The sequence below is a fragment of the Scyliorhinus canicula genome, chromosome 25, assembly GCF_902713615.1.
Source record: "Scyliorhinus canicula chromosome 25, sScyCan1.1, whole genome shotgun sequence".
NCBI lineage: Eukaryota > Metazoa > Chordata > Chondrichthyes > Carcharhiniformes > Scyliorhinidae > Scyliorhinus > Scyliorhinus canicula.
Window position 1 is genome coordinate 8,807,381 of NC_052170.1, and position 21,700 is coordinate 8,829,080.

Sequence of the window (21,700 nt, forward strand, 5' to 3'; positions counted from 1 at the left end):
TTATAGAAAATGTTTAATCATTTATATATTGATAGAACTGTCGTCAACTTCAAATGGTAAAGACAAAAGAAAAAGTTACACTTTGGACACAGAAGGTGCGCACGGCTCTCACAGTCGATGTTGTGAGCAATCAGCTCGCTCCTCACTCCGCTCGCCCTCGCTTAACGTGTGAATCACTTCAGTCAGACCGGGAGGAAAAAAACTACACGGGCGGAAATCAACGGAAAAAGATTTAGGCAAAACGATTGGAAGATTCTGAAATACAAGACGGAACCTCGGCAAGATCAGATTTTTATTGTCTAGACTCTCCCGGACAGAGACAGCGGCAACCTGCCCCATCTATTAATCTCCTCTTTCGTCACCTCCACTAAACCTGCCAGGTTTAATTTGTGAAGCTGGGCCCAATCCTGTGCCCCCTGAATCCCCAGATAACGAAAGCTCTCCCTTGCCAAGCGAAATGGGAGCCCACTCAAACATCCCGCCCATCCTCCGGAGCCAGTCAGGAACCTCTCGCTCTTTGCCACTGAGCTTGTATCCGGAGAAGGAGCCAAACTCGCTCAGAATCCACAGAATCTTGTTGAATTACTCCATGGGATCAGAAATGTACAACAGGAGGTCATCCGCATGCAAAGAATCGGTGCTCTACGCCCAACAACCCCCTCCCCGCTCAATACATCTCCATTCCCCAGACGCCCAAAGAGCCATCGCCAATGGCTCAATTGCAAGGGCACAGAGCAGAGGCGAGAGTAGGCACCCCTGTCTCATCCAGCGCTGCCAAGTAAAATACTCAGAGTTAATCCCGTCAGTGAAGATGCTTGCTTTCAGGGCTTTGTACAACAGTCTAACCCAGTCCGAACCCAAATCGCTCCAAAATATCAAACAGGTACCCCCATTCCACTCAGTAGAACGCCTTCTCGGCATCCACTGACACCACTACCTCCATCTGGCTTCCTCCTGCGGGCATCATGATTACGTCCAATAAGGGTGGCGTGTGGCGCAGTGGTTAGCACTAGGGCTGTGCCGCTGAGGACCCGGGTTCGAATCCCGGCCTTGGGTCACTGTCTGTGTGGAGTTTGCACGTTCGCCCTGTGTCTGCGTGGGTTTCAGCCCCCACAACCCAAAGATGTGCAGGCTAGGTGGATTGGCCACGCTAAATTGCCCCTTAATTGGAAAAGAAAAATAATTGAGTACTCTAAAAAAAAAAAATTTTTAAATGCTGACGTCCAATAGCCTCATGATCATCTTTTAAAAATAAATTTAGACCCGGGTCCTACCCTGACATCAAATACATGCACCCCAACACCTCCCATCGACCTACTGGGGCCCCCAACCCCTGCACCCTCGCCCGATCCACCCTTGAAATTCTAATCAATCCAGAAATTGCCGTCTTAGTTCATGCCCTGACGGAGATTCCGATTGGTATAGTCTTTGATGGAAAGACTCAAAACTTTTATTGATCCTGCCAGGTCCGTTGCCACCTTACACCCCTCGCCCCTCAGCCTACCGATTTCCCGAGCAGCTGCTCTCCTGCTTCCTCAGACGGTGCACCAGACATTTTGTTGACCGTTGCCCAGGCAAGGGTGAATTATGGGTTCTTCCATATTGTTTGGTTTTATTGGCTGCTCCTGTTTTTGCATTTTCTGGATATTCCTTCAATAAATTATCTGGGCTGCAGGTTTCCTATCAATGTTACAGGTAGTTCACATGGCGGCACAGTGGTTAGCACTGCTGCCTCACAGCGCCAGGGTCCCAGGTTCGATTCCCGGCTGGGTCAGTGTCTGTGCGGAGTCTGCACGTCCTCCCCCTGTGTGCGTGGGTTTCCTCCAGGTGCTCCGGTTTCCTCCCACAGTCCAAAGATATGCGGGTTAGTTGGGGGGGGGGTGGCCATGTTAAATTGCTCCTTAATGCCCAGGGATGGTGCAGGATAGGGTACGGGGTTGTGGGGATAGGGCAGGGAGGACGAGGGAGTGGACCTGAATAGAGTGCTCTTTCGGAGCGAAGACTCGATGGGCTGAACGACCTCCTTCCGCAATGTAGGGATTCTATGGTGCCGCTTTATGAACGAGACATTAAACCAAGTCTCATCTACCTTCCCAGAACAAGCTGAAAGGTGCTACCTTGATGAAAAGCAGGAGAGTTTTTACCCTAGTGTGCTGGCCAATATCTATCTCTTGATCAACAACACCAAAACAGATGATCGGGCTATTTATCCTGTTGCCTTCTCGAACTGTGGAACCATAGGATTCCTTGTTGGGTCTTACTGTGCAGAGATTGGCTGCAGTGCATCCCATATTCCAACAGTAACTATGGAAGCACTTAATTGGCTGTACAGTCTTTTGGGATGCCCTGCGGCTTTGAACGGCGCTATATAAATGAGGGTTTATATTGGGGAGTGAATGCATCCAATACAGGAGCCAAGGCAAGTCTGTTCCTTTCTATATCATGTATCCCAGTAGAGGGCACCGATTGACAAGTCTGAAGGCCTGGTCAATCTCCTTACCTCTGTGGCCCTGGGGTGCAGAAGCTGATTAGGAAGCAGCACCTATCATAGAATCGCAGAATTGGTACAATGTAGAAGGAGGCTGTTTGGCTCTGCATCAGCCCTCTGACCGATTGGCTATGTAACCTGGGACCCTGCAATGCTAGGGGCTGGTTTAGCACACTGGGCTAAATCACTGGCTTTTAAAGCAGACCAAGGCAGGCCAGCAGCACGGTTCGATTCCCGTACCAGCCTCCCCGAACAGGCGCTGGAATGTGGCGACTAGGGGCTTTTCACAGTAACTTCATTCGAAGCCTACTCGTGACAACAAGCGATTTTCATTTCATTTCATTTTCATGGATGGTGAGAAATATTGGGGCATGTAGGCGAACGTAATGTTGTTGTTCTTCGAATGAGCCTGCAAGTGGTGCTATTGGACAGTGGAAGCTTCTGTTGCGTTTAAAAGCATTAGTTACGCCTCTCGTTCTCACCAGAGGGCACTGATACAACACGACCGTTTTACAATGGCTGCAAGGCAAGCCATCATTTGCGATCAAAGTGTAAAGACAGGGATTGAGGTGAACGGTGAGCAATCACACTGACAATTTCTAATCATGTCAGGAAAGAGTCATCACCCTGAACAGATTTATCCACCGAAAGCTAGTGATTCCAAATAAACCTGTTGGACTTTAATCCGGTGTTGTAAGACTTCTTACTGTGCCCACCCCCGTCCAACGCCGGCACCTCCACATCATAACAGATTTCGAGATCTCAGAGCAGTTTACAAACTCCTCGGGCCTCTGAGCAGGAAAGGAAAATACAGGCCGCCCGAAGACGATTGCGAAGGTCGAAGGGAGAGAGCGCAAGGTTCGCTCCTGAAAGCTGGGAGAGAGGGTGCCAAGGCTGAGGTTGGTGAGGGAGGAGGGCCCAGAGATAGAGTCACCGCAGCACCAATCTGTGGAGCAAGGGGGGGGGGGGGGGGGGGGGGCAATGGAGAAGGCGCACATTGAGGAGGAGAGAGAGGCGAGACAAGTTCATGGGAGGATTTGGGGGTAAAGGGGAGAACCAAGAATTCTATTCCCTGGAGCCTGGGGAGTCCAGGAAGGTAGAAATGACTTGGATTGGGCATGAATGTCAGTGAGTAATTGAGGAGGTTCTGTTCTCCCGCGTGTCCTCTATGATAAAGCCTCAGTAAATTAGTGTCCACTTGTGTGTCAAGTGAGATGGTGTTAAATCCAGTGTCCCAGGCTACTGCTCTGGGGAAAAAAGCAAATTACTGCAGATGCTGGAATCTGAAACGAAAGAGAAAATGCTGGAAAATCTCAGCAAGTCTGACAGCATCTGTAGGGAGAGAAAAGAGCTAACGTTTCGAGTCCGATGACTCTTCGTCGACAAAGAGTCATCGGACTCGAAACGTTAGCTCTTTTCTCCCTACAGATGCTGTCAGACTTGCTGAGATTTTCCAGCATTTTCTCTAATGTTCTGGGGATATGGGTTCAAATCCCACCATAGTAGTTGGTGGTATTTAAATTCAATGAATAAAATCTGTGATGGAAAGCTAGTCTTAGTAATGGTGACCATGAAACCATCATCCAAGGTGAACGATGGTGGTATAGTGGTGAGCATAGCTGCCTTCCAAGCAGTTGACGCGGGTTCGATTCCCGGCCATCGCAAAAAAAATTAGAATTTTGGGCGGCACGGGAGTGCAGTGGTTAGCACTGCTGCCTCACGGCGCCAAGGTCCCGGGTTCGTTCCCGGCTCTGGGTCACTGTCCGTGTGGAGTTTGCACATTCTCCCCGTGTTTGCGTGGGTTTCGCCCCCACAACCCAAAGATGTGCAGGGTAGGTGGATTGAACATGCTAAATTGCCCCTTAATTGGAAAAAATGAATCGGGTAGTCTAAATTTTTTTTTTAATGAAAACATCATCCGTAATCCCATCTGTTTCACTACGATCCTTTCGCGAAGGAAATCTGCCATCCTTACCTGGTCTGGCCTGTGTGTGAATCCAGACTCCACAGCAACGCGGTTAACTCTCAACTACTCTCTGTAATGGCCGAGAAAGCCGTTCAGTTCATGGGGCAATTAGGGATGGGCAATGAATGGTGACCTTGCCCGCGATGTCCACATCCTACAAATGAATTTAAACAAACTTGCCAACACCTTTTTCTCCTGCAGTGTAAATGATTGCGACAGTTTGAAATTTGGCATTCTTGTGTTTTCTGTCCGGAAGCAGTGTAAGCCAAGAAGCTTCGGCAAGGTGTGTCTCTCTCGTCAGCAATCTTCAGGATATCCTGCAGTGCTGGAGGGTTGGGAGGCCAGCAACCAGTATGCTGGAGGAGACAAACCTCCAGGTGTGCAAGTTACAGCCTGGAAGTTAGAGGTGGAGGAGAGTTTGGGGCAGAGACAAGAGATGATTTGAAAATGAATACAGATGTGAAGAAATTATTCATATTAAATCTGAGCAGAGTTTTAAAATCTTCCTCGTAAAGTAGTTTAAAATGTCTAACATCTCGCTGGCATTTTCCTTCAAGTTTATAAGGTTGACGGTACTCCCGTTTGTCACAATAATTGTATTTAAAATGCATATCAAGTATATTTGTTTTAATTAATTCTCCTTTTGAAGGCAGAACAAGTAAGGATTGATCAATTTTTCACAAACACATTGGGCGCGATTCTCCGCTCCCCACGCGGCGTGGGAGAATCGCGGGAGGGCCCCCCGACAAAATTCACGCCCCCCTCACCCCCCCGCTCGGAAGAATCGGCGCTCGCCGTTTTTCACGGCGAACGGCGATTCTCCGACCCGGATGGGCCGAGCGGCCTGCCATTAGCGGCCGTTTCACGACGGCGGCAAACACACCTGGTCGCTGCCGTCGTGAAACGGGAGTGAGAAGCCCGTTTGGGGCTTGTAGGTGGCCGAGAAAGGAAAGAGCACCACGACTGTGCTCGGGAGGGGACAGGCCCGCGATCGGTGCCCACCGATCGTCGGGCCGGGGTCTCAATCGGACGCACTATTTCCCCTTCGCCACCCCACAAGATCAAGCCGCCATGTCTTGCGGGGCGGCTGAGGGGAAAGACGGCCACCGCACATACGCGGGTTCGTGCCGTCAGCGTCATGATGTCAGCCGCGCATGCGCGGGTTGGAGCCGGCCAACCTGCGCATGCGCGGCTGACGTCATTAGGTGCGCCGCGGCCGAGATTTACGGAGCGCCGCTCCTAGCCCCACTGGGAGGGGAGAATAGGGAGCGAGGAGTGGCCTCCGAGTTTCACGACGGCCCTCCCGATTTTTCCCGGGAGCGGAGAATTCCGCCCATTGTGTCAACCTAATGGATCACTCCTGGTGAATGTTGGGCTGCAAACAGGCATCATGGTCTTCGCGGAGAATGTTTGGGGTTGGCTTTGCTTTGTCACCATGGCCAGCGCACTTTGTCCAATTGAGGTGCCACAATGTTCACACTGAACAAGTCCACAATCACAACTGCCTGACTAATCACAGGATCTGTGCAAGTCTGAATGTCTCACATGAAGTGGGCAGCACGGTAGCACAAGTGGACAGCACTGTGGCTTCACAGCGCCAGGGTCCCAGGTTCGATTCCCCGCTGGGTCACTGTCTGTGCGGAGTCCGCACGCTCTCCCCGTGTCTGCGTGGGTTTCCTCCCACAGGTCAAAGACATGCAGGTTGGGTGGATTGGCCGTGATAAATTGCCCTTAGTGACCAAAAAGGTTAGGAGGGGTTATTGGGTTATGGGGATAGGATGAAAGCGAGGGCTTAAGTGGGTTGGTGCAGATTTGATGGGCCGAATGGCTCCTTCTGCATTGTATGTTCTATGTTCTAACTGCCAGAGTTAGAGATACAAATCACGTGAGTCACAAATTGGATCATACATGTTGATGAACTGGAAAAGAGTTGGGTCGTACATATCTCGCGCTGTAGGCCAAGGAATCACAGACACCCCACCTTCCTATCGCGTTGGCCAACTTGCTGATTCGTACCTCTTTATTCCTCCACCCAAGAAGGTCACCAGAGCTGAGAACCCTTTTCATAAGAATGTAAGAAGTAGGAATTGAAATAGGCCATTTGGCCCTTTGAGCTATCCCCGTCCGCCATTCAACAAGATCGTGGCTAATGCCTGGGTGGGCTGCTCTTTCAGAGTCGGTGAGAATTAGATGATGGCACAGTGGCACAGTTATTAGCACAGTTGCCTCACAGCGCCAGGGTCCCGGGTTCAATTCTGCCCTTGGGGGACTGTGTGGAGTTTGCACGCTCTCCCCCAGTTTGCGTGGGTTTCCTCCGGGTGCTCCGGTTTCCTCCCACAGTCCAAAGATGTGCGGGTTAGGGGATTGGCCACCCTAAGTTGCCCCTTTGTGTCAGAAAATGTGCCGGTTCGGTGGGGTTACACAGATGGGATTGGGGAGTGGGCCTAGGCACGGTGCTCTTTCGGTGGTTCGTGCAGACTCGATGGGCCAAATGGCCTCCTTCTGCACTGTAGCAATTCTCTAATTAATCTTCCATTTCAACTCCACCTTCCCGCACTATCCCCAAATCCCTTTGTATTCAAAAATCCATCAATCACTGTCTTGAATATATTCAACAGATGAGCATTGAGAAGGTTCTGGGTAGGAAGTCCCAAAGATTCACAACATTTTGAGTGAAATAATTTCTCTTCATCCTCGTCCGAAATGGGTACTCCTTATCCTGAGCCTGTGTCCCCCTGTGTTCTAGACTCCCCAGCCAGGCGAAACATCTTCTCAGAATATATCCATCCAGCCCCTTAGGAATTCTACATGTTTCAATTCAATCAACCTTCATTCTTCTAAGCTCCTCTACTATCCTTCGAACAGGTCAAAGATTCGAACGTAACTATTGAGTCGTGACTTTTCTCTTTGGTTATGGGGTCTTGAAGTGCCCATAACAACAACTTAACATTTGAATAGCACTTTGGGCATAAATATTGCTGAACAGAGAGGCAAGTTGCCGAAGACCAAGTCCACACTGGCTCTTACCAACGTTTACAGATGCATTATAGAAAGCATCCTATTGGGCTGCATCACAGCCTGGTATGGCAACTGCTCGGCCCAGGACCACAAGAAACTTCAGAGAGTCGTGAACACCGCCCAGTCCGCCCATCAATTGACTGTCTACACCTCCCGCTGCCGGGGCAAAGCGGGCCGCATAATCAAAGACCCCTCACACCCGGCTTACTCACTCTTCCAACTTCTTCCTTTAGGTAGGAGATACAGAAGTCTGAGAACACGCAAGAACAGATTCAAAAACAGCTTCTTCCCCGCTGTTACCAGATTCCTAAACGACCCTCTTATGGACTGACCTGATTAATATTACACTCCTGTAGGCTTCACCTGATGCCGGTGTCTAGGTATTTACATTGTGTACCTTGTGTTGCCCTATTATGTATTTTCTTTTCATGTACTAAATGATCTGTTTGAGCTGCACACAAATACTTTTCACTGTACCTCGGTACACATGACAATATGAGTCCTAACACTCATCAGGACAAACACAAGGATGCCAAATTTCAAACAACCCCAATCATTTAGACAACGTTATGAGCATAGCAAAATGCCCCAGGTTGCTTCAAAGAAAAGTTGACAGCAGCCACCTAAAGAAGAATTAGGACAGGAAAGAGGACCCTATTGAAAAACTTTCTTAAAGAGGAGGGAGAGGTAGAGAAGCAGAGAGTTTTAGGGAGGGATTTTCAAGACTAAGGACCTGGCAGCTGAGGGGGAATTAAGGCCTCGGCCAACAGCCCATGACTACAACTTGAGTCATGAGGCACAGGAGGAGGGCATCGGATAAATACTTGTGAAGAAGAATGTTTTTGGGCAGCTCTTTCGAAGAGCTGACGCAGGTGTGAAAGGCCTCCTTCTGTACAGTCTTATACCTCTATAACTCCAGCTGGAAAGTGAAGATGGGTTTGGCTTTCAATCGCTCTCTGGGCTCAAAACGAACTGTTCAGGCACAATGTGCGAGAGGAAAGCTGGGCTTCATTGAAATGGGTTCCATGCAAGAGTCAGAACACTCACACCACAATCTCTCCCCTTAGACACAGGAAACAGCTGTTCCCAGTTGCTAATGGTGGGACACAGATTTAAGGTTTGGGGCAAGAGCCCGTAAGAGGGATTGTGGATGATGTGTAACTCATTGCCTACGAGAGTGGTGGAAGCGGAGACAGTCGGGTGGCACGCTAACACAGTGGTCAGCACTGTTGCTTCACAGCGTCGGGGTCCCAGGTTCGATTCCCGGCTTGGGGGGGAATGGGACTAACTGGTTTGCTCCACAGAGACCCAGCATGGGTTCACTGCCCCGAATGGCCTCCTTCTGTGTCATAATGACCTTGCGACTCTCTAACATCATGTGACCCGTGGACAATGACTCTAAGTTATTATAATGTATAACAGAATCAAACACGCCCTTTGAGTTCCTTTTTCAAATCCTCTGGTTTGTCCACTAGCACCACCATATCAGGTCATTTCTATTTACCCAACGCCTGGCTATTAATTTCATTGCAAGTTGCAGTTTATGAATGGCTTCACATCTTCCTGATAAAGGAGCGGTAATCTCACTCACGTCGCTATTCAGGACACAGACACTTTTTGGATGAAAGCGACCACCATGGAACACACACACCAGCCATGTGGCTAATTTGCCTGGTGCTCCTGATCCCTTGCCCCCATCTCATGAGATATCTTTTCTTGCAAAGGTGTGGCCTCCCCCCGTTGAGCTTTTGCAGTGGCTGACCGAAGGTTTATTGCACAGTACTGGACCGGTACTAGGGGCGGTATGGTAGCACAATGGTTAGCACTTTTGCCTCAACAGTGCCCGGGTTTGATTCCCGGCTTGGGTCAACCTTCTATGCGGAGTCTGCACGTTCTCCCCGTGTCTGCGTGGGTTTCCTCCGAGTGCTCCGGTTTCCTCCCACAAGTCCCCAAAGACGTGCTGTTGGGTGAATTAGACATTCTGAATTCTCCCTCCGTGTACCCGAACAGGCGCCGGAATGTGGCGACTGGGGGATTTTCACAGTAACTTAATTGCTGTAATGTAAGCCTCCTTGTGACACTAATACAGATTATTATTATTATTACCTTGGATTGTACAACACCTGGTGGCCGACAGCTCTTTGGACTGGGGACCAGCAGGTTCTGGGTGGAGCAAAGAGCATCTTTCACCGAGATTGATGGTCCTCTTGCACCAGCAGATTTGATGTGCTTCCCTGGGAACAGCCCACAGAGCACCGAGCCATGCACCAAGGTTCTGCTCAGGATGAAACTCAACAAAATCGATCCTACCTTTTTCCAGACCCAACTTTGGAAACATACGGGCCAGAACAAAACCACTGACCCCTGCAGCCACTTTGAGGGCGCCATGTGAAGCTCGGGGCATGCGTGACGGATCTGACAGCAAGGGCCCCTCTTGTCACCTGCCATAATACAGCTTGGCGCCCGTTTGACGTTTCTCCCAATTCAGCATTCTGCCAAATTAATTTACCGGTCTGTTGAGGGAGCCAACCGGATCCACCGTCGCTTTCTCCCCACAGGACCCGGCGGATGTTACATGGGGCCCATTGCCTGATGGATTGATGAGCACTCGGAGCACCAGAGCATACAGGGTTACTGCCCAAGTGCTGGAAAATGGGCAGCACGGTAGCATAGTGGTTAGCACAATCGCTTCACAGCTCCAGGGTCCCAGGTTCGATTCCGGCTTGGGTCATTGTCTGTGCGGAGTCTGCACATCCTCCCTGTGTGTGCGTGGGTTTCCTCCGGGTGCTCCTGTTTCCTCCCACAGTCCAAAGATGTGCAGGTTAGGTGGATTGGCCGTGATAAAAAATTGCCCTTAGTGTTGGGTGGGGTTACTGGGTTATGGGGATAGGGTGGAGGTGTTAACCTTGGGTCGGGTGCTCTTTCCAGGAGCCAGTGCAGACTCGATGGGCCGAATGGCCTCCTTCTGCACTGTAAATTCTTTTAAAAAATATAATAATTCTAGAATAGATAGATGCTCGATGGCCAGCACAGACTCGATGCGCCTAAGGGCCTCTTTCTGTGCTGTAAAACTCTATGACTTCACGACTTGTGGTCAAAGGTGTTTTTCTGCACAACTTCCACGGGAAACGGAAGCTTTTTTCCAAAAAATATACTTTAGCCGTAAAATCTGGAAAGGTAGATTACGTAACAATTCAAACCTTTTCTTTTTTTTGTACAGCACAGAACAGGCCCTTCGGCCCTCGATATTGTGCCGAGCAATGATCACCCTACTCAAGCCCACATATCCACCCTATACCAGTAACCCAACAACCCCCATTAACCTTATTTTTTTTTTAGGACACTAAGGGCAATTTGGCATGGCCAATCCACCTAATCCACACATCTTTGGACTGTGGGAGGAAACCGGAGCACCCGGAGGAAACCCATGCACACACGGGGAGGACGTGCAGGCTCCGCACAGACAGTGACCCAGCCGGGAATCGATCCTGGGACCCTGGAGCTGTGAAGCATTTATGCTAACCACCATGCTACCGTGCTGCCCCAAACCTGGTATTGCAGAAGCTGTGGTTTCTCTCAGTATAGGACAAGAGGTGTCTCATTGCACTTGCCATTGTAGTTTATAGTTACAGTAAACATTCACATTTCTTGTTAAACATTCTGTTCTAATTGATTCCAGTCCCTCAGTATGGAATGGTGGGAGTTCTGAGACGGAATCATTGAGGAAAAGGGGCCACTCAGTGTGTGAAGTCTGAAGAGCAGTCCAGTTAGTCCTTTATTAGTGTTTACAAGTGGGGAGATCTTGTGGCGCAGTGGGTGCGTGTCTCTATCGCCGAGCTAGTAACTCTGGGTTTGCAGCCCACCCCAGAACTTGATGGCCCAGGAAGGTGCGATCATAATGCAGCCAAACCAGTTAAGTATCAACTTGCAAAATCTTTCCAACACACGCACCAATACCTGGCGGTAAGAGTGTGAGAGATTCCATATCAGCCATATGCGGAAAAGAATGTTAGAGTCTCTACCTGTCGTATTTGGTACACTGGTCTAACACTGGCTGCTACTGGATGCAGCTTAGATCAGAAAGATACTCCAGACCTTGAAGTTAGTTCAATCAGGTTTATTGAACTAATGGCACAGTTAGCACAGTTCTCTGTGAGTTCGACTCTCTGCTAACTTAAGTGTGGTTACTCTGTCTGACTGAACCAGACCAGCTCTTAGCCACGTGGTGGGGGTGTGAGATTGTAACAACACCCTTGACTGACTCTCTAGATGTTCATCAGTGGAAGGAGGCGGAGTGTGAGTGCCTCGTGTCTTTTATAGTCAGATCCCACCCCTGAGTGTCCTGCCTGCTTATTGGTCATGTCCTGTTCTCTGTGTCCATTAGCTGCTTGTCTGTATATCATTATGTGTGTGTGTGCCTGCATATCATGACGCTACCATCACTATCTACCATCACTATCTACCAACATTATCTACCAACACTATTTATCCACAGCTCCACAACGTGCATGCAAATGTGTCCATTGAAAATGAAAAAAAAAATGAAAATCGCTTTATTGTCACGAGTAGGCTTCAATGAAGTTACTGTGAAAAGCCCCTAGTCGCCACATTCCGGCGCCTGTCCGGGGAGGCTGGTACGGGAATTGCCCCAGCAACTCAGACTCCCGGGGGTGGGGGTGGGGTGGGTTTGAGATCTAACCTTGGGGGTTAGCTCTGCTGCCTCACAGCGCCAGGAACCCGGGTTCAATTCCGGCCTCGGGTGACCATCTGTGCGGAGTCTGCGAGTTCTCCCCGCGCCTGCGCGGGTTTCCTCCGGGTGCTCCGGTTTCCTCCCACAGTCCAAAGATGCGCAGGTGAGGTGGATTGGCTAAAATGACCCCTTAGTGTCCAAAAGGTTAGGTGGGGTTACAGGGGATGGAGTGGGGGGGGGGGGGGGGGGGGGAGCAGGATGCCCTTTCCAAGAAGGGGGGGCTGGTGTAGACACGATGGGTCGAATGGCCTCCTGCTGCACTGTAGGGACTGTCTGCTTGCCCTGGCTGTGTTGGTGCTGTGGGCAGGACTCGATTCTCGGGGAGGGGGGGAAGCAGCACTTGCAACCGGAGGGAGGGAGGGGGGAGGGAGTTTTACAGATAGGACATGGTTAAAAGTTAAGGATTTTACTTGTGCGAATATTTTGGCAGTGGGTCCAAGGAAGGGGTGATATTGATGAATCGCGCGTGTCTTTGTTAATGTCAGAGGCGCTGTCAGTATCAGTGTCGTGGAGGGAGGGAGCGTGGGGGGTGGGGGGGGGTGCAATCAAATGGAATCGATTAACACATTGAAACGCCTCCTCCACCATCACTTTGACGCACATCGGGACTGCGGGTGCCGCAGCCTTCAGTTCCAGACGTGCTGGGAAGAGGCAGTAACGTCATTGCCAATTCAGTGGGAGGAGGAGAGTTGATGTGAAGGAGCGAGAGAGAGAGAGTGGAGGAGGAGAGGTGGAGGAGGGAGGGAGGCAGCTCGGACGCACAACTCCTCTTAAAATCACCCAGCTTGACGCTGACTGCAGTGTATTAAGGAGAAGGGACTTTGTGCGTTTGTGAACGTAAGTGGTGGCTGTTTGATCCGTTCACCCATCAGCATCAACAGCCCCCTCCCACTGCCCTTCCTGATCCAGCCCTGGATAATAATATTTAATTATAATCAGAACACATTGCAAGCAGCAAAAGCCTTTTTTTTAAAAGGTTTTTAATTTTTTGCTCAGTCTGTATTTTTTTCAGCAACTCATTCTCCCCCCCCCATTCTCATTCCAGATATTGCACCCAACAATTTTGGTCCCAAGTTGCTGTAGCCTGTAAAATGGGCATCGCACCTCAATGCCAGTCTCGAGGCTCCTGAGGTGTGACCCCCTTCTCCCCCTCACCACCCATTCGCGGTGGGCATCAGGGGGGGCGTGCCATGTGATCGGAAGAGGGTAAGGTGCCCACAGATTGCCCCCCCCTCCCTCCCTCCCTCCAGCCTCCAACCTCCCTGGCCTTGAAGGTGGCAACGCGTGTCACACACCACTGAGACGAGGAATAGCAAACGCCAGCATTAATTTCTCTGTCGCACCACCCCATGGGAACCTTTCAGCTTTGGGGCAAGTGTTTGCTTCCTCCTGCCCACTCCCGCACCATTTATTTGTAAATGCCAGCCCAGTGCGCAGTCTGAGTCGTGGTTCAGTGGGCAGAACTCTCGCCTCTGAGTCAGTGGGGATTGTGGGTACGAATCTCACTACGGAGAGCACCAGGGCCGGTGCTAGGAATTGCAGGCCCAATTAGAAAAGTGATGGCGGGGCCCCTACTCTACAAAAGTAAAAATTTATGTATGTTTATATTTCGTGTAGTATGCTTGTCTTTAACCCAAAAAAAAACATTAAATGCCTGATATACTAAAATTTTGAGACTTACTTACCCGGGCGGAAGGATTTGGCGGCGCAGGGCTGAAGGATTTGTCGACGGTAATGCGGTGCGTTCCCCAAAAGTAAAAACTACCCTATAGTTCCTCTTAAAATACAGAAAAGGCTTCAAACGGTAACTCTGTCGCCGCTGGCGCGGGGCCCCCTTAAGGCGCGGGGCCCCCTTAAGGTGCGGGGCCCCCTTAAGGCGCGGGGCCCCCTTAAGGTGCGGGGCCCCCTTAAGGTGCGGGGCCCAATTTGATGAAATTGGTCAAATAGGCTTCAAACCGGCCCTGGAGAGCACACAGGGCTGGCTGGCACCGCTGTGGTGTGGCACTGAGGGAGTGCTGCGCTTGCCGGGAATGCCAAACCACATCTGCCATCTCGAGTGCCGGTAGATTTTGGAAGGAGCATGGAAATTCTGCCCCAGCGCTCAACGCTGAATCTCTTACGCAATATAAATAAAACAGAAGACCTGGTTACGACTGCTGATTGCATCATGGTTCTTGTGAAAGGGGGTGGAGCAATTCTGCCCTTTCCATCGCGGCTGTGTGTGGAATCTTGCTGCGCCCAAATTAGCTGCTGCTTTCCCCCCCGCGTTAACAGCCGAGAGTCCCTATGGGTGGGTGGGGACGGGGGGGGACGGGGGGGGGGTGAAATATCCCATGACACTCTCATGACGAAGGGCAGGGGATTCGTCACTGGCGTCCACCCAATATTTGTCCCTCGGCTCCAGTGCAGCCGCCTTTGTGGCCACTGGTCGCACTGCTGTTTTGCGGGATCTTGCTGTGCACAAACTGGCTGCCGCGTTTCCTACATTGCGACAGCGACCACACTCGAAATGCACCTCTTTTGGTCGCAAAGCCCGTTGGGGTGCCCTGTGGCCGCGGACGGCGCTACATAAATGCATGACGTTCTTCTTTACACAAATTACAGGAATAGAAAGACCACCAGAAGGAAATCATTGAAAGTTGAGGAATTCCCAGGTATGAATCAAGGCGGCACGGTGGCACAGTGGTGAGCACAGCTGACTGAGAGCGCCAGGCACACGGGTTCAATTCCAGCCTCAGGTGTCTGTGCGGAGTCTGCACATTCTCCCCGTGTGTGCGCGGGTTTCCTCCATGTGCTCCGGTTTCCTCCCACAGTCCAAAGATGCGCAGGTTAGGGGGGATTGTGGCGATAGGGCGGGGGGGGGGGGGGAGTGGGCCCTCTATCGGAGGATCGGTGCGGACCCGATGGGCTGAATGGCCTCCTTCTGCACCATACGATTCTATGGGACAGTCTGACAGGGAGAGTCAGCTCAAACCTCCAGCACAACACATCACTCTCTGGGCTTAAATGTAATTTGGTGTATCGGTCAAAAACATCGGCGAAGAAATTATTTACCCAGATCCCTGGTAAGCAAATGGGATTTCATGAAAAATGGGCCATTTGCCTCTGGTTTGCTAGCACTACATGATCACCCACAGTGCAGCTCTTGGTAGGTCTTTTTTTCATTCATTTACAGAAAGTGGGCATGGCCAATATTTGTTGTTCCCCCCCCCCCTTAATTGCCCTTGAGAGGATGCTGGTGAGTACAACCGAGTGGCTTGCTTGACCAATCCAGGGGACAGCAATGAGTCAATGACATCGTGAGTCACATGGAGGTGAAACCGGGTAAGGGTGGCGGATTCCTTCCCTGCTGGTGAACGCGAGGGGTTTGTACGAGAAACTGGAATGTTCATGGTCTCCATTATTAATACTAACTTTGTATTCTGGTTGTACCGGTTCCACGCCCGCCCAGCCAGCCTCAACCTGTCACATCAACATCGGACGCTCCTCAAGTCTTTCGGCACAGGCCCAGGGCTTTGTGCAGCGAATCAGCACCATAATAATAATCTTTATTAGTATCACAAGTAGGCTTACATTAACACTGCAATTAAGCTACTGTGAAAAGCCCCTAGTTGCCACATTCCGGCGCCTGTTCGGGTACACGGAGGGAGAATTCGGAATGTCCAATTCACCTAACAGGCACGTCTTTCGGGACTTGTGGGAGGAAACCGGAGCACCCGGAGGAAAACCACCCAGACACGGGGAGAACGTGCAGACTTCGCACAGACGGCGACCCGAGCCGCGAATTGAACCTGGGTTCCAGGTGCTGTGAAGCAACAGTGCTAACCACTGTGCTACCATGCTGCCCTACAAGTGGATCCTTGCAGGAAACCCGGACTGCCGCTGTGGTGCCCCCCCCCCCCCATCAATGACTCACATCATGGAAGACTGCCCCCCCCCCCCCCCCCCCCCCCCGACAGATTCAGCGGCGGGCTCAGAGAGCTCCCTTCAGCCGCTGCGGAAGCTTGGGCGGCTGCAGCACGCACTTGAACAAAAACTGGTTCCACCGGTTTATAGGGGTGGAGGGTTATGCTGTTCAGCCGACAATGTGTTAGCGATGCTGCAATGTGGATCTGCTTGCTTCAGGACTGATTAGTTGATGGCTTAAAGATTAATGGCTGCGAGCAGATCCACCCTGCGATCAGTGAGAACAGAATTGTTCCTTTGTCGCTTGGGCACCTGTGTGTGTGGGTCCTTGGCTCTTGTACGAGGTCACGAAGAAACGCAGGAGATGACTGGCTCGCTGTTTAACATGTCTAATTTTTAAAGATCACTCTCCATTTGTAACATATTGTGGCATCTAAAGTATGACGTCCGACCTGTGCCATTTGTGGTATGACACATGAAGTGTTGTGTCTTAAGTGTGACATCTGCAGAGTGACATGTAAAATGCGACCTCTGATCCTTTTTCAATGCAGGCCTTTTCCATGCAGTGGCTTCGATCCCCCCCCCCCCCCCCCCCCCCCCAGTGCCATAGCCATGTGAATTAATAGATCATTGACTATTCACGTTTTGCATTTTCCATTGCAAGGCTGGTATTAGTAATCTGCTTATATCTGAATATGTGCAAGACGAGATGTCACTTTCATATGCAACCTCATGGCGACGAGAGCAGAAGAAGCACAGCTTCGAAGCGTTACCAAAGGCTCCTATCCCTCCATGGCCTCACTCCTACCCATATCAGTACTCCCTCCAACACCCCAGACTTGGCAAGTTTATGAAATGAAAATCGCTTATTGTCACGAGTAGGCTTCAATGAAGTTACTGTGAAAAGCCCCTAGTCGCCACATTTCGGCGCCTGTCCGGGGAGGCTGGTACGGGATCTCTTCAACATCCTGAAGATAAATATGCAGATACAGCAGGTAATAAGGAAGGCAAATAGAATGTTGGCATTTATAGCTAAAGGGATAGAGTATAGTAGGGAAGTGTTGCTGCAACTGTCCAAGCCATTGGTGAGACCGCACCTGGAGTACTGTGCACAGTTTTAATGATAATGATCTTTATTGTCACACGTCGGCTTACATTAACACTGCAATGAAGTTACTGTGAAAGTCCATCTCGTCGCCACACTCCGGCGCCTGTTCGGGTACGCAGAGGGTGAATTCAGAATGTCCAAATTACCTAACAGCTCGTCTTTCGGGACTTGTGGGAGGAAACCAGAGCACCCGGAGGAAACCCACGCAGACACGGGGAGAACGTGCAGACTCCGCACAGACAGCGAGCCAAGCCGGGAATCGAACCCGGGGCCCTGGCGCTGTGAGGCAACAGTGCTTTTTAGTCCCCTGATTTGAGGAGAAATGTAGTTGTATTGGAGGCAGTTCAGAGGAGATTCACTAGTTTGATTCCAGAGATCTTGGGCGCCCCCCATGACGGGTCGGAGAATAGGGGGAGGGCCTTCCTGACATTTTTCCCGACCTCCCGCTATTTTCCCCCCCCACGGCCGCCCCGCGACACGAATCGCTGCTCGCCGTTTTTTACGGCGAGCAGCGATTCTCCCCTAGCCGATGGGCCGAGTTCCCAGGCCTTTACGGCCGTTTTCACGAACTCCAACACGCCTGCTCTCACCGTTCGTGAAAACGGCCTCAAAGTGCCGTTCTGGAGAACCATGCCACCGATTGGCATGGCCGCTCCACGGCCGTGCCAAGGGTGGCATGGGCCCGCAATCGGTGGGCACCAATCGCGGGCAGCGGGTCCGAACCCCGCGCACTCTTTGTTTCTCCGCCGCCCCACAGGATCAGTCCACGGGGCGGCAGAGGGGCATAACGGCCCGCACATGCGCGGGTTTCACGCATATGCGTGATGACGTCACCCGCGCATGCGTGGATTGGAGGCGTCCAATCTACGCATGCGCGGCTGACGTCATCGTTTGCGTCAGCCACCGTTAACCTTGGCGCGCGGGCTTAGCGAAGTTCGCTAAGCCTGCGATGCCGAGGTTCACGGGGCCCCGCTGCTAGCCCCGACCGGGGAGCAGAATCGGGTCCCGGGAGGGGGCGCGGAGGCTGCCGTGAAACACGGCCAGTTTCACAGCAGCCTTCACGACTCTCCGCATTTGCGGAGAATCGCGCCCGAGGGGTTTGTTTTATGAAGGGATTCAGCAGTTTAAGCCGATACTCCCTCTGGTTTGGAGGAATGAGAGGAGATCTCATTGAGGTATAGAAGATGACAAAAGATATTGACAAAGTAGACACGGAGCAGATGTTTCCTCTTGTGGGGCAATCTAGAAGAGGTGGTCATAGTTTTAGGATAAGAGGTAACAGATTTAAAACAGAGATGAGGAGAAACTACTTCTCTCAAAGGATTGTGAATCTGTGGAATTCACTCCCCCAGAATGTGTTGCATGCTGGGACATTGAGTAAATTTAAGGAGCAGATAGACAGATTTTTAATTAGTAATGGGGTGAAGGATTCTGGAGAACGGGTGGGAAAGTGGAGTTGAGACTGAGATAATAATAATCTTTATTAGTGTCACAAGTAGGCTGACACTGCAGTGACGTTACTGTGAAAATCCCCGAGTCGCCACACTCCGGCGCCTGTTCGGGTACACTGAGGGAGAATTCAGAATGTCCACTTCACCTAACAGTCTTTCGGGACTTGTGGGAGGAAACCGGAGCACCCGGTGGAAACCCACGCAGACGCGGGGAGAACGTGCAGACTCTGCACAGACAGTGGCTCAAGCCAGGAATAGAACCCGGGACCCTGGCGCTGTGAAGCGACAGTGCTAGCCATTGCACTACCCTGTCGCCCACTATTAAACTGTGGTATAAAAGTTTAAAAGTTCCCAGCCTGAGTTTTTAAGTTTGGGTTTTGCACCAATCAGTTATTGCACAGTTGGTAACAGCTCGTGTGTGTGAAGCAATTGATGGAACTTCATTGCGACTCTGGGATAGCATTGCATTGCAGAAAATTACCGGCAGTTTAATTAATTTACATCAACCCACTTGGACAATTGTCAGATCCACTACACGGTAAGTTAGAAAAATGCTGTTGGCGATGATGGTGCGATTCACTTTGCAAGACGGGTAAATGGCACTCGGTATAGCAGCGCTCAACAAATTACAAATAAAAATGTTCTCACTGGGCAGAAGTGTGGGGAATTTTTCTCCGACCACGCATCTTTTTTTCACAGAAACAGTTTGTCGTCAGTGTTTACCTTACAAACAAAAACTGCCAGGAAACTGAAACCACTCATTGTCAACAACCTACTCCAAGTGACTTTGCAAGTCACGCTACAGTTGCCTTTAGATCGCCTCTCAATCCCCACTGTCATTTTACTGTAAGAGGGCTGGATTTTATCAAGACCTAAATATCATTTGACAAACGTTTGTCGTCTGTCACGTCGCTGCCTTGAGTAACCACGAAAGCTAAGATTAGTTATTGCTGATCTTACTTTGTGCGTTGTCAGCGAAATGATCGCTCGGATTCAAAGGATGTAAAGTGCTGACTTTGATTTCTTTGCAACCCAAGGTGCAAGCTCATAATATGATCAACGATAGATAGGACATAAAAAAACTAATAGTTCATCCTTCCTGTTCCGTATATATAGATATATATAGATACACACACACACTCCCCACCCCATTGAACACATGGCAACTTCTGGGAGTAGAGAAAGATCCTTTGAGGGGTCCTGGGAGGGAGGTCTCAATGATCCTTTGGATCCTGAATGGGTGGTCTCAATGATCCTATGTACCCTGGGAGGGATAGTCTTAATGACCGTATGGATCTTGAATGGGAGCCCTCAATGATCCTATGGATAATAATAATAATCGTCATTTTTATTGTCACAAGTAGGCTTACATTATCACTGCAATGAAGTTACTGTGAAAAGCCCCTAGTCGTCACATTCCGGCGCCTGTTCGGGTACACAGAGGAGAATTCTGAATTCTGAGCAGGTACGGGAATTGAACCCACGCTGCTGGCCTTGTTCTGCATCACAAACCAGCTGTCTAGCTCACTGAGCTAAACCAGCCACCTCCTGCCAGGAATGGTCTTACTGACTGGATCTTGAATGGGAGTTCTCAATGATCCTATGGATCCAAGGAGGGGGCAATTTCAATCACCCTATGGATTTTGGGTGGGGTCTCAATGATCCTATTGATTTTGGCGTATTCCCATCGATTCTATAGGTCCCGGTGGACTTTCTAAGATTGAAGGATTTCAGACTATACTAACCAATGGCCTTCTTTTTCAGTTCTCTGCCTGAAGGCAGGTTGTTGCCGATTATGCGCCAAGCCATGGCGAAGTGCCATGATTTATTTTGGTACGGTTGGGGCAAGGAGGCAGACTGCCAGAGACAGAACAGTGACCGAACCGCGGGCTGTTGGCATTAATTTGATCTACACGTTAGCCGACTAAACAACTAAAATGACCAGCTTCTGCCATCTGCGCCCCACCCTACACACATACACACACACATATAGATACACACACATATAGACACACACACATATACAGACACACACACATATAGACACACACACATATACAGACACACACACACATATAGACACACACACATATAGACACACACACATATACAGACACACACACACACATATAGACACACACACACATATAGACACACACACATATAGACACACACACATATACAGACACACACACATATAGACACACACACATATACAGACACACACACACATATAGACACACACACATATAGACACACACACATATACAGACACACACACACATATAGACACACACACATATAGACACACACACATATAGATACACAGACACACACACATATTCAGACACACACACACATATAGACACACACACACAGACACACACACATATAGACACACAACACACACACATATACAGACACACACACATATAGACACACACACATATACAGACACACATACAGACACACACATATAGACACACACACAGACACACACACATATACACACAACACACACATATACACACACACACACATATACACACACACACACACATACATACACACACACACACACACATGTACACACACACACATACACACACACACACAACAAACCAATGGTATATCGAGTAGAACAGAATTTCTACTGTGCAGAAGGAGGCCAATCGGCCCATCGATTCTGCACCGACTCTCTGAAAGGGCACTCTACCCGGACCCACTCCCCCATCCCACCTCCGTAACCACATAACCCCGGCAAAGCTGCACACCCCATGGACACTAAGGGGCAATTTATCATGGCCAATCCACCTAACCGGCACATCTTTGGACTGTGGGAGGAAACCGGAGCACCCGGAAGAAACCCACGCAGACACGGGGAGAACGTGCAGACTCCACACAGACAGTCACCCGAGGAGGAAGAGAACCCTGGATTCTGTCTGGTACTTTCCTAATTGCACCAGGAGCAACACTAACCTGCATTTATATAGCTTCTTTAACACGCTGCAAT

General features: G+C 50.2%; 1 protein-coding gene and 1 non-coding gene across 2 annotated transcripts in view; one reads left to right on the forward strand and one right to left on the reverse strand.

The window, feature by feature from the left end:
- LOC119957031 (heterogeneous nuclear ribonucleoprotein U-like protein 2) overlaps positions 1-21,700 on the reverse strand; it is a 355,048-nt gene that overhangs the window by 31,333 nt on the left and 302,015 nt on the right. The window lies entirely within an intron of this gene.
- Positions 4,081-4,152, forward strand: trnag-ucc. The gene has a single exon. It is a non-coding gene; the product is annotated as a tRNA-Gly (tRNA).